The sequence below is a fragment of the Oenanthe melanoleuca genome, chromosome 2 (assembly GCF_029582105.1).
Source record: "Oenanthe melanoleuca isolate GR-GAL-2019-014 chromosome 2, OMel1.0, whole genome shotgun sequence".
In the NCBI taxonomy this organism is placed as follows: domain Eukaryota; kingdom Metazoa; phylum Chordata; class Aves; order Passeriformes; family Muscicapidae; genus Oenanthe; species Oenanthe melanoleuca.
This window is the reverse complement of record NC_079335.1, coordinates 28,179,544-28,192,665: the sequence shown is the minus strand read 5'-3', so window position 1 is coordinate 28,192,665 and position 13,122 is coordinate 28,179,544. Positions and strand designations below refer to the sequence as shown.

Genomic DNA, 13,122 nt, shown 5'->3' with positions numbered 1-13,122 from the left:
GACTGCACACCCAGGGGCCCTGCAGTCAGCCTTGCTAGCTGCAAGTGCCATCTTCCTGGGCACCTGGGGAAAGGGAATTACACACAAAATGTCTGCAAACCCAGGAGCTGCCTTAGACCAAAGCCCTGTGCTGGCAGATAACGTTAATGCAGCCTCCAAAGGCTGTTTTTAGGGTCAGTGTGTCTCACTTGGGTCTGATCTGAGAAGGTCATAAAAGGAAAAATAATTTAGGCATGTCTATTAGACATCCAACTTTGCAAATTCTTGTCTTTTCATGGCAAACTACCTCAGAGGTGTTCACTCTCATCACCCCAGGAGAGTTTGGCAACAAGCAATGTGTGATATGTTCAGAAAACATGGGCTGACCTTGTTCATGGCTTTTAAAATGTTCTTCTACATACAAAAGCTATCGTTGATTTGTATGATTTAATCTAATTCTTTCACTTCCTTTCCCAAACTGCTGTGTTTCAGGGAGACTTTATGAATGTCTATCACATATTGGCAGACTTTTCAAATGCACTCTCAATGAATAGTTTCAAAAAACAGAAATAGAGAAACAAAGAAAGGAGAATTCCTACTCTTGTCGTACTGGTAGGCACAGTTGATCTTTCAATACACATGGTGGATTCAGAAGCTTGGGAAAGACTTGGCTTGAAAGAATGGACAAAATATTAAATGTCAGGGTTCTTTTTATAATAGAGCTTGTAGTACAATGAGACTCATACAGTCCACCAGTGCTGTCATGTAACACTCTATTTATATGTATGTAAAAGTAGAGTTTGTCTGGCTTTTGTGTTTATAGAGTCAATCAACTACTCACATCTTTTTTTTTAACTTAAACATGTTTATTACTTTGCTCCTCTGTTCTTAAAACTGCCTCCCCCAGAGTAGTATTAATATCTCAGAGCCTCAGTTTCATAAAAAAACTCCACAACAACAAGTGAAAAACCATAATGAAGTAACCAGTAATCTATCAGCAGAAAAAGCTTGGAAATGTGGTTGCTGGCAAAGTAAGGACTGGATCTAATGAAAGGGCTGTGAAGAGCTGTGGGTTTGGACAGTTTTATAGGGTTCTATAGGTTTGGGGCTGATGACAATGAAATAATGAGGGCTAGTTAAGCATTTCTGAGAGTTGTGATTTCTGTACAATGGCATTCAACATGTGCTAGGTCTGCACTTCTAGAAATCTTCCTTCCCCTAAGGTGGCATCAGGTCTGTTGTTAAACTCCTTTGCCTCTGTACTACATAAAAGGCAGCTGGCTGTGTTAAAACATCCGTCTGGAGAACAATATTCCAGTTTCCTCCAACAACATGGTGTCTCAGATGTCTTTTAAAATAGTTTATAAAATTTCCAATAGACACAGCAAAACAGTGAGATGATAACTTCAGAAAATCATCAAAAGCAAACTAGGAAATGAAGCTTTAAAAAAAATGTGGGGTATGAATGAAGACTGTCCATGCACTTTTTTTGTGTAGAGAATGAAAACATTACATTTTGTAGTTGGATAAGGTGGAGCTGTGCTGAGACTCTGTCAAGTTACCACTAGTGTTGCCTACTTTTAGTCATAGCAACTCCATGCCCACCAACTGGATGTGTCATACACATTGTCTTTATTTTTTCTGCAAGTGATAGCAAAATATTTGTCACAGATTTTTACCTCCACAACCTCCTAAGTACATTTTTATGGTGTCTGTCTATTGGTAATATTTTACATAGTAGTTTGACAAAGCCAAGTGCAAGGTGCTGCACCTGAGTCAGGGCAACCCTCAGTATCAGCACAGGCTGTGGATGAACAGACCAAGAGCAGCCCTGCTGAGAAGGACTTGGAGTGCTGGTGGGTGAGAGGCTGGACATGACCCAGCAAATGGACTTTTACAACTTTGTTTTTATTTTAATCAAAGCACTTTTTCCTTTTCAGTTACAGGTAGCATAGGTTTCTTCCATTATTTCACTGAACTTCATCTTCAAGGTGCCCTCATGCAGAGTTTGTGGCCTCTCCATTTTAATTCAAAGCTACTTTCTTCCAGGAAAATTTGGTAATAGGGAATCATCTTATTCACTCTATTCTCTCTGAAGTTCAGAGGGCTTTGTTATATGTTTATGTGTATGAGCTACCACATAAGAAATTCCACACTCTCAAAAAGGCCTGCACAAAAATGCAAGCAAATCTATTTACACAGGAAGCCATCCCAGCTGTTGGATCATATTTCTAACTACCACCTGAGAGCTCTGTGGGAAAATGCACAAAAAGATACAACATAAAACACCAAGTCCTATCCAAGTGAAATCCCTGAAATCCTTTGCACAAGATGCCCAAACTTGTCATCTTTAGAGTCTGTGAGAGGGAAACCTGAGACAAGGAATGACCTGCAGCCAGTAAGGCAGTGCACAAGTGAGAAAAACAGCTTGGGTACATTACCTGGACAGAGGAGAGGCTGGCATGAAAATCTAAAGTGAAGTATGTTGGAAAGTGTAAAACCAGTGCTGAGCATCAATGGGATGTTTGGAAGAATTCTTTTCCACCTTTTCCTGTTCACTAAGAGTATTTTAAATGAATGATTAATGATTTTTTTTCCCCTGAGCATTTTCAATCTAAACAGTACTACTTTCTAACAAATGTGGCCATAATTTTGTTATTCTTTTTCTTTTTCTGATTGGAGAACATACACAGGACAAAAACAGTACGGTGTATTTCACCAGTTTTTATACATAAACTCTATTGTTGAACAAAAAAAAGTGTTCTTATTAAGCATTTATAAATAGCTTTTATTTCCTGCCTACAAACATTGCATGGAGCTACTCTTCAACCACTCATCCATCTTAGGTTTCATGCCTGATGTAGAAATAATCCACGTGTTGGAATTTATATGTTGGAGCCTTCCGCTGGCTGAGGGCTGGATTTCCTGCTATTGTTTGCCACAGGTGACTGTGTACACTCAATTACCATGCTGAAGACCACTGAGGTGCTTTTTGGCCCAGTACTTACAGAGCCAGACTCCAGAGCACATCCTTTTGTTTGGATTAATAATGGAAAAATAGAAAATACTCTTTTCATTGAAAGGGTTTTCTTTCTTCACTTTGAAATCAAATGTGATTAGGAGCTAATTCCTTGAGTGTATTGGGAGACAGATTGTTATGCTGACTAAAGTGGAAAAGAAAAGCAGTGAGCTTTCTGTGTGCTCAAACAAACAAGTCAGTATGAGGTACTGTGCTTATGGGATCTGTACAAAATGACTTATGAAACAATTTTCCCCTGTGCAGCTTGACACTCCATCCTTTTCACCTGTCTGCCACAGCTACCATTCACTTGAGGATATCAAATTGTCACGCTCTAGTTTCCACCTCTATTAGTATGACTCAACTGTCCTTGGTGAGTCAGGTTGTGAAAATGGCACAATAAAAGTGGTTTGCCTTCCTGTGATATAAAAAGTTGGATCAGATCTGCTCAAGAAGATGACAGAACAGCAAATGTTGAGATGATGGTAGGGGAGAGGACATGACTGCCAAACCTAATCTGCTTTTTTTCAAAATGAGCATCACTTCCCAGATGCTGTGATTAGCAGCTACCAGTGTTTGCTTGTTACATTTTTGGATATTCACCCACTTAGATGCTGTAGTTTGGCTGTGCCAGCAAGGAAGTGAACTCACTGTTGGACAAACCCCAGCAGATATGAGTTCTGAAAACATGGAAGAATCAATTTTGCTAGGACAAGTGTGCAGCTACACCTTTGTGAATATTCTCTAGCCATGGAAATTGCTTGTACTTACTTCAGAATCTCTCTGTTACAACCAGTGATTCCAAAAGGAGCAACTTTTTCTCCATTACAACTTAGCTGACACACAGCATTAAATCTGCCTTAGTGACATGTATGATACTCTGGTTCTTGGTACCATCAATTCCCTTGCACAAGGACTCTCAGAGAAACTGTCCTCTCTTCAGTAAAGTTTAGGGTAAAGGATGCTAGTCCTGCTTTCATCGTATTGTTGCAGTTGGATTACAGATGTCCCTCACATTTAGCCAGAAGATCTGATAACAAATTGTTCTGCTTTCATATTGCTAGCAGCAAGATCACTCCATCAGATAATGCATCCTTTTCAGGAGTGTTTGTTTAAATTGCCATCCTGTACTTTTTGTCTTGTTAATGTAGGGGCTAGACACATCCAAGACAGAAAACAGGAATATATTTAGAGTAAAAACATCACATATTCTGGTGGAAAAAATCAGTTTTTCCATAAAAAATGTAGATAAAGTTCCCAAAAGGATGAAGAACTGTTTTACAGTCTATGGATGGATATCAAATACACAAGGAAAAAGAAACCCAGTGTTATTTTCAATTAATATTGTAGGCTAATATATATTGTTGAGTCTTTTTTCTTTTCCACAAACTCTTAATGAGCTCACTTTTTTGAGAGTTCTTGGGGTTTCTGTAAGACCAAAGACCAGGCAGATGTCACAGAAAAGCCTCAGAAGGAAAGACTAAAGATGTGTAGTGATGTAGTATTGCTAAGCCTTCAGGGTTACCTCTTCCCATCAATCATTGCACAGGAGTCAATCACACCAATTACTGCATTTTAAGCTCATGGATTTCTTAGGCTAAGTAAGGAAAACTAGTGGATTGCTTGGATTCACTAAGGAAAACAGGTTTATGCTCTCTTTCTACCACACATTCAGACTCTAAAAAAGATACTTCTGTCTTTTGGCCATGTTGTGTCTTTGTCACAGTTTGAGAGACTGGGTTTGTAAACAGTAGGAGTACATCAACCCTGTGTGTGTGTTTGTGTGTTCTGAGAAGGATGTGTGTGGAAAGCCATGTGAATTCTAAGGGTAGTGTCATCGTTTACAAGTTATTTCCTTTAACGAGTGCTTCTATTCAAATCCAGATGGTGCTTGGAGAATTTTCTGCTATTGAAAAAAGACTTCCCTTCCTCTTGGCTGTGGTACATCCTTGCACCACACCTGGGAGTGACGCTGGTCACATTTCTAGTGCCTGGCTTTGGATCTGAATGTTCCACCATGTGATCACAGTGTGGATGCTCAACTCAGGTCCCTGGGGTGATGTTCCCCTTTTCTCTGGGACATAAACATCGTGCTGTTGTTGAACTCTAACATCATTTCCATGTTTCACCCTTTCCCTATCTGCTGAAAGTTCTCTCCACAGACTTAACAAGAGAAGAGAAATTCATTGCAAAGACTGCTCTGGAGAGTCCTGAGTAATTTCCTGATGAAAGGTCTGAAATGAAACTCGAGGATCTTGTTTCTATTTTTTGTCACTACTTTGTGAGTAGAAAAACTGCAATATTTTTTGAAACAAACGAGGAACAAAGATTTAAAGTTAGTTTTGCTTACAGTATTTTGAGTGTTTATCATGAGAGTCTCCTGGGAGCCCAAACTAGGTTATGACAATACAACAGCATATTTCATTTAGTCAAGAAGGACTTTCTAGTTCCCCAGATTCCCACACATTTTCTCAACACTACAATTGAAAACAAAATTAAGCTACTTTTGAGTTGGGATAGGAAATCAGCTGGAAAGCAGCCATCAGCACTGCCCAACCACTTAGCCCAAGAAGCAGGACAGGCTGTCAAATCCATTGAAAGAGCAGGAAGCGAGGCAGCAGCAAACAAGACAGCACAGGCATGCAGAGGCAAAAACCAGCACCATCTTTAACCATGTAGGCCTGTGTGTGATCAGGACCATGCTTTCACAGCTGAGTGGAAGGAAACAGGGCATTTCTTTGCTCATCTCAGTAGATGCCTTCAGTCATGCTGAGAATTGATCCCGTTTAGAGAACATGGATTGAATTACCCGGATGGATGTTGTGGTGTGGCACACAGAGGTGTGGGGGCTTTCATTGCATCACCAGCACACCACCACTCTCCAGCTGTGTGATCCCTGGGGCTCTGACACCACAGAGAGCTCAGACACAGACCTGCCAGACAAAATAGTGGTGAGGGCTACCAATCCTTCTGCTCAGTGAGCTTCTACATCAAGTGTCAGACTATAACATAAATCCTTTATCAGGCATCGAAAAAAAAAAAAATCACATTTCTAAGCTGTTATTCATCTTCAAAAGAAGATATTTAAAATAGGTCAGTAAAGTATTACCTGAAGGTGTTTGTCATCCTCCAAGAACTGTAGTAAGAATGTATTTCAAATGTTGATGTCCATGGTGGATTAGGGGAAAATATCTACACTGCATTAAGGAGATCAGAGGTCAGGATTCAAAAGGAGAAGAGTGTTAAATTGAACAATTCACTTAGATCCAGATCAACTACTATTCATGTTAAAAGTCACTGTGAAACTAGGGCTTGACTGAAGGATGGCAACATACAGGAAGACATGGCTGAGTCACAGGAGGCAGAACAGGGATATCTGTCTGGGTTTACTGAATTCAGTGGCCTCACAAAGGTGAGGGCCTCCAGAAGGTGCCTGGTAGGTATCCAGCAGTAGCTGACAACAGTAGAGGTAACTGAATTTTTCTGAGCTGTAAGAAATAACCTTGCCCATTTCCCTTATTGCTTTAACTATTTTTTAAGATATTCATTCTGAGAGCAGAGCCTTACATCAAAAATATAAATCATATTGATGCCCCTGTGTTGACAACCAGGAACTGTCAGAGAAGTTTCCAAGCTGGTTTTAGATGGAAGAGCTGTTGTTGATGTGGAGTTTGAGAATATCTTTAGTCCAACATATGTCTTCTACCCTAAAGTGCTCATAGGTACCATACAGGCAGATTCTGAGATTACAGAACTTATGGGTTTCAGGGAAGAACTCCATCTGGAGTTAAAATTAAGTCCAAAAAGTACATTCTTCAATTGTTTTCACAAGCCCTTTTGAGTAATCTGAGACTTGTATCAAAGAACAATATAGCAATTCTTTCCTGATCCTAGAAAAGCACTGGAAAGATGACACTTCACAGATCACAGAATATTCTGAACTGGAAGGGACCCACAATGATCACCAAGTTCAACTCCTGAGTGAATGGCCAATACAGGGATCAAATCCACAACCTTGGTCATATTAGCTCCACACTGACCAATGAGATAATCACCACCTGACCTGTAACTGTGTCAGGATGATAAGCATGGTTCTTCAGGAGATACAGTGTCTTCTACTTTGCAAGAACTTCATCAACTCTGAAGCAATGAGAGACTTAAGGTTTTTTAGGTAATTACAGATTTTTCTCTGTCTTTTTTTTTTTTTTCCTTATCAAACTATCTAATATTCATCTGCTGGACAAATACCTGGACAAATATCCTGGACAAAGGCATAACTTGGTGCCAATATGTTTCAGGTACAAGCAACTTCAATCTCCTATTTTTTTTTTTTTTTTTGCCAAATCAGTTAGAAAATGTGAGCAGTAGAAGAAAATCAAGAGTGTTGTTTTTGCTTTGAGTGTTCTACTCTTTTGCTGTAGCTCTTGTTCAAATTGCCTCTTCCTCATGTGCTGATCTGTTGCCCTGTGAGAATATGTGCTTGTGAAGCAGAGGAGAGGGGCTCTCACAGCAGGTACTGCAGAGGTGAGTTAGCCTCTGCTGCATTGACTCCACCACAGTTTCAGAGGTGGAGAACTGGAGCTTGGTCCTGTATCCCTGATGTGACTAAACCATGAGTATGAATAGGTAGCTCTGTGTGTATATCTACATTTATTGCACACCTTACCTATCCAAGGAATTTGGTGTGTCAATACAAGCCTTTTGTGCCCTTGACCAGTCTCACTTCCCTGAATTCCTTCTCCCTAGCAGTTTCACATTTCCATTTAAAGAATGTTTTCTGGGTCTCATTGCTTTTCTCTGAATTGTCTCCATTGATGCATTCATTTTGCACAGCATTGCCCAGAACTGAGAATTCATCCCAGGAGCTTTAGCAGTGACAAGCAGAGCATGTGGATGATTGCAGCTTGCTGACTATCCTCTGGACTGTGCATCCCAATAGGATGTTTGCATTTCTTGGTAAGGCCACATTCACCACTCACTTTCAGTCTGTGATCTGCTGTAAAGCCACAGTGTTTGTCCTAGTTCTTGCTTGTTCTCCATCTGGTATTTGTGTTTTTGCTCATATTGCCTAGTGTATTTTTTTCCCTCTTAAACGTCCCACTGGCTTTTCAAACTATTGCTGGGTTTGTTGAGATCATTTGAATTTGAACCCTGCCCTCTGGTTTGCTTGCATTTTCTCTTAGCTCTAACACTTCAAAAATAGTTACATCATTATTACTGAGAAGATTGGACAGGACTGGACCAGCACAGATCCATGAGATAATCCTTCCACTTTGAACCATTGGCTGGTGAAGTATCGTTTTTGCATCAGTTTGTACCCTCTCTGTATCAGCTTTATCTAGCCTAATTGATAGCATATTCAGAGACACAGAATCATAGCATGGTTTGGTTTTGAAGGGACCCTGAAGATCATTCAGTTCCAGCTCCCCTGCTGTGGGCATGGACATCTTCCAGTAGACCAGGCTGCCCAAAACCCCATCCAACATGGCCTTCAACATTTCCAGGGATGGGGCATCCACAACGTCCCTGGGCAATCTGTTCCAGTGCCTCACCACCCTCACAGTAAAGAATTTCTACCTTATGTTCAATCTAAACTGGTTCTCTTTTATTTTAAGGCCAGGTCCTCTTGTCCTGTCACTACACATCCTTGCCAAAAGTCCCTCTCCAATTTTCTTGCAGGCTGATATCTTTTAAGCCAATATCTTCAGTCATATTGTTAAAACCTTTCACAAATCAGGACAGGTGACAGCTACTGTTCTTCCATCTACAACACTTGTCACCCTGTGAAAGGAAAATTACATAGGTTTGAAATGCCTTATCCAATTAGGCCCCCATGCTTTAAAACAATCTTCTTCCTTGACACTGCTTTTCTGAAGTCATTACCTTAGACCACAGTGGTTGCCTCTGTATTTCACAACGTGCTCTCTGCCCAACTAGAGACAGAGCCAGGATAAACTGTTATGATGCTTCTTGATTACACCAAAATCCCCAGAAAGAGGAAGCACCAGGGAGAGTCTTAATCTTGGTTCCTGTGCTCCCTGGCCAGAGGGCTCTGTTCCTATCTGGAAAGCACAGACATTTATGCACCTAACCTTTCATAATCTGACTGCTCTATCTCTTGTTAAATTAAATTAAAACATTTGTGTTGACAGAGAAATTAGGGGCCTTAAATGTCGTCTTAGAGTCTCAAATTGCTTTGTAGTTTTTCCCACTGTTCATATGGAGAGGAGGTTTGTGAAGGAATTAAAAAGCATTTGTATATTTGGTAGGCTATAAAAACTCTGAACACAATATGGTACAAGATACAAGAGGGTGGCACAATGCCATAGAAAGCTGCTGACCTCTGCTAAGAGATTATAGAAGAAGACTGAGGGACACACCTTCACTAGCATGCAGATTTTTTTTCATGTCAAATATGCAGAGCTTCCAAGCAAAATTTATATATATTTATTACTTTTTTTAGCTTGGGAAATTCTTACTAGGATCTGAGATAAATAAGACTGCTGTTGGCATGTGTAGGTATTGCACAGTAGCTAGACACATTACATATCTCCCCTTTCCTGTAATTATGCCTACAGATTTCCAAAGCAATGCTAAGTTCTGTCAAACTTGAAGCAGGCATGTCCCTCAGCTCCACAGTGAGTGTCTCCTGATGCAGCTTTAACTGTGGCACAACATCTCTCTGAAAGACAACATGAATCCTTGCAGCGTTTTTGACCCCATTGCTGACAGAGGTGCCTCTTGTTGGAAGTCTTATCCACAAGGGAGTGTGACAGGGAGTGTGTTTAATTTTAATTAAATAGTAAACTCTTTCTTTCTCCCTAATATTTTCACAAATAGTATGATTGATACTGGTGATCATCTATATTATAGCAAATATAAAAAAAATATTTTAAAATTTTTTTATTAGTTCTTCACTGAGAAACTGGAAACAAATCCAGCTGTAATGCATTCACCCCACCCTTCCTAATCCCTGAATGATTGCACATCTAATTTTAGTTTTAAAATTTTTCATAACATCTGAGAAAAGTGTAGTTAAATATTGATTTGCTTCTCGAAAGATAAAAAAAATCACAGTTCCCTTTAAAAATACTGTATGAATGCTGTCTAACACAGCTTTCCCTCTCTGTAGTGTCTAAGGCACAGTATTATTCCCAATGTTGTTGTGCCCTTTAGTCCAAATAACATTTTCTTGTGTTTCTCATCTGCAGCAGATGGCCAATAGCCAACCACAACATTTTTCATTGAAATGGCAAGGATATGCTCTAATTGCCTCTCTAACAAAGACCTTGATTACATCTCAATTTCAGGATTTCTAAGGCAATTTTTTCATGGTTTCAGCCTATTTGTTTCTGACTGATTATCCCTTCAGCACTAACCTTTCACTCCTTTGTATCCCAGAAAGCAACACAACGTCTTTAATCCAAAATGAAAATTAGGCAAGGTAGCAATGTCTTAAAAGGCACAGTTGAGCAATTTATAAGCAGCACAGTGTTTATCAGCATAACAAGTTGCTTCTTGGAAGAAATGTGGTAAGTGGTGAGGACTTCTTACGAAGCACAATTGCTTTAATAACACAGCCCAATCCCCCTCCCCAAATCTTTGCTAAATCTAGAACTGCCCAGGCACACACTCACTCTCCAGTAAGCTGTCCCAGCAGGTGACAAGGGTTCTGTGTAAAACAACAGCAGATCTGTATGTTGGGCACCTGGATGTGTGTGAATTCACTTTACAGGAACACAGTTCTCCCAAATGGAAGTTCGAGGAGATGGACGAGGGAAGTTCAAAGCTGTAGGAGACCCTATATTCTCTGCTCAACTCCAAGTAGAAAAGACTGGGATGCAGGGTCCAGTATTCCAGGTTTAGCTGTACACCAGCAGAAGATGTTTTTTTATCACAAATTGCCAAATTTTGCCCAGTCCAAGGAAACAGCTTTGGTACATGGAGACCAGAAGCAGCTTTTGTTTGCTTTCAGTGCTCCCCATGGGCTGAGAGGGGCTCTTACCTTGACAGCTTGCTTCTCCTTCCCCTGCAGATGTCAGAGAGGGCAGAGGCAGTGAATGCTGCCAGACCTGCAGCAACTGGAGGATGAATACCCATGCAGGCAATTTCCACCATCTCAGGAGATGCAGGCGAAACAGAGCCTTGAAAAACTTACAGAAAGGGTGACCGATGGGAGAGGAATCTGAGTGTGGTGTTCTAAACTCAGCCAGGACTTCATTGTCTGGGGTGGCTGCTAGATCAAGCTGATTGCTTTAAATAATGCTATTTATACACCAGCATCTGACTGCCAGTATTTCTAGGCTAAGTCCATACACAAGCTAGGAAAATAGCAAATGGACTTGCTTGTCAATGTGAAAGTATGGTTCAAGACACAAACATTGTATCTCAGCTAGGTGCTCATTCCTGAGACCTTTGGTCTGTATAAAAAATTTAAGAAAGAAGAAAAATCAATTTACAGCAAGAAATGAAAAAAAGACTAAAAAACTCGTATTTTCCCTAAATTCTCCTGGAGACCCCAAGGACTGCTTTACAGACAGCAGTAGCCCAAAGTGCTTCATTTCTATGCTGATTTGTACCACCTGCCCTATTGTTTTTGCCTTCAACACTATCAGTGCTGCTGCACTTATCCTGTTCTGGAAAATGTCCAGCTCTCATGACATTTTCAAGTGACCTTTGCATAGAGTGAAAGTGCCAAATACTAGGCTCCTAAGCAGCATATCTGTATTTAGTTAGGAACTTAAAACCCCAAAGCTATCATTATTTTAATTTCAAGTCTCTGGAAAAATAAATGCAACTAAAATTTTCTTTAAAAGAGGAAGAGAGAGATGAATTATGTCACAGAAATGGAGACAAAAGTAAATAAATAAACACAGAGTAGGTGAGCAGTCCTTTGTTTTTTATTCTGTTACTGTTTCCAGATCCGGAAAAACTATAGTTTGTACTGAAGTAAATGTTTATTTCCTTTGCCTAAGGAAATAAAAAGCTGAAAACAAATATTCTGTTGGAGAGGAGATTTTGCATTTAACTTAAGAAGAATTTACAGGTTGCATCGGGATAAGCCAAGGCAATACAGAGCTTGTTTGCAGCAGGATCTTCTCCCTTGCCTGTGGCTCAGGGGTGGGAGGTGAGCTCTGCTTAAAAGGCTCTGGACAAGTTCCAGCCTCCAGGCACCAGGCTGGGGTGAGCAGCTCCTGCAGCCTCACTGGGACTGCTGTGCTGCAAGGGAAGGGAATGAAGAAACTGCAGAGCAAAAATCCAGATTCACAAGTCCATTTCAGGCAGATTCTGAGCTGCAAGAAATATCTCTTTGGCTCTCTGTTAAGAGACTAGGAGAATAATCTGGAGGGCCATGTATAATGAGAGTTCACACTGTGTGACTGTTCTTATGGAAGCCTGGTAGAACATCTTCACTCAAAATATGTGATTACATTCTATTTGCAAAAGATGATACAAGAGGCATCATTCTGCCTCTATTCCTTGCTACAATCACTGAGGACTTGGAGTCACAGAAACTCTGACACTCATAGAGGTGAGTTTCAATAGTAAGGTTAAAGATGAGAATTTGTCCCTTCATCTAGGTTAGAGACCAGGATAAATTTTTCTTTAAAACTGCTGTCCATAAATCTCACAGCTTTCTCTCACTGCTTGTATTTTCTAGGATTCATCCTGTTTGCCTTCTAGGAGCTGCCTGCATTTAGACTGCATCTGCATAAAAATGTATGTAAAGCTGGGCCCAGATTCTGGCTTTTCCAGTGGTGGGTAGAGAAGAAATGTGACCTTTATATCTTTCATTTGCATATGATATCCATCTCTTCACTCTCTGCCTGCCTACACCAGTTTAGATTCTGACGTCCAGGATCTGCCTTAACCTTGAGAATTTGTGTTTTGCCTGTAGAACCAGTAGGCAAAGGTTCCTAATGAGCCAGAACAAACACATGAGCCTCTCACCTGTGCTTTAACCCCACAGAGGAGGCAGGAGCTCTGTGTGATGGCACAGAGGCATCAACACAGGATGAAATAACATGTTTAGAGTCAATGTGGCAGTGATACTGAGCACTGGCCCATGGAAGCAAATATTAATAACCTGGTCAAATAGATTTCTGGAAATTTAGATTTGCTTT

At 40.4% G+C, this 13,122-nt stretch overlaps 1 long non-coding RNA gene across 2 annotated transcripts; it reads right to left on the bottom strand.

Moving 5' to 3' along the window:
- Positions 1 to 5,334: 5,334 nt before the first annotated feature.
- Positions 5,335 to 11,239, bottom strand: LOC130249449 (uncharacterized). 2 transcript variants are annotated; one of them, XR_008839799.1, is made up of 2 exons: positions 11,004 to 11,239; positions 5,335 to 5,931 (listed from the first exon to the last, which is right to left on the bottom strand). It is a non-coding gene; the product is annotated as an uncharacterized LOC130249449 (long non-coding RNA). The 2 variants fall into 2 exon arrangements; XR_008839798.1 differs by lacking the exon at positions 11,004 to 11,239 and adding an exon at positions 6,108 to 7,150.
- Positions 11,240 to 13,122: the final 1,883 nt, after the last annotated feature.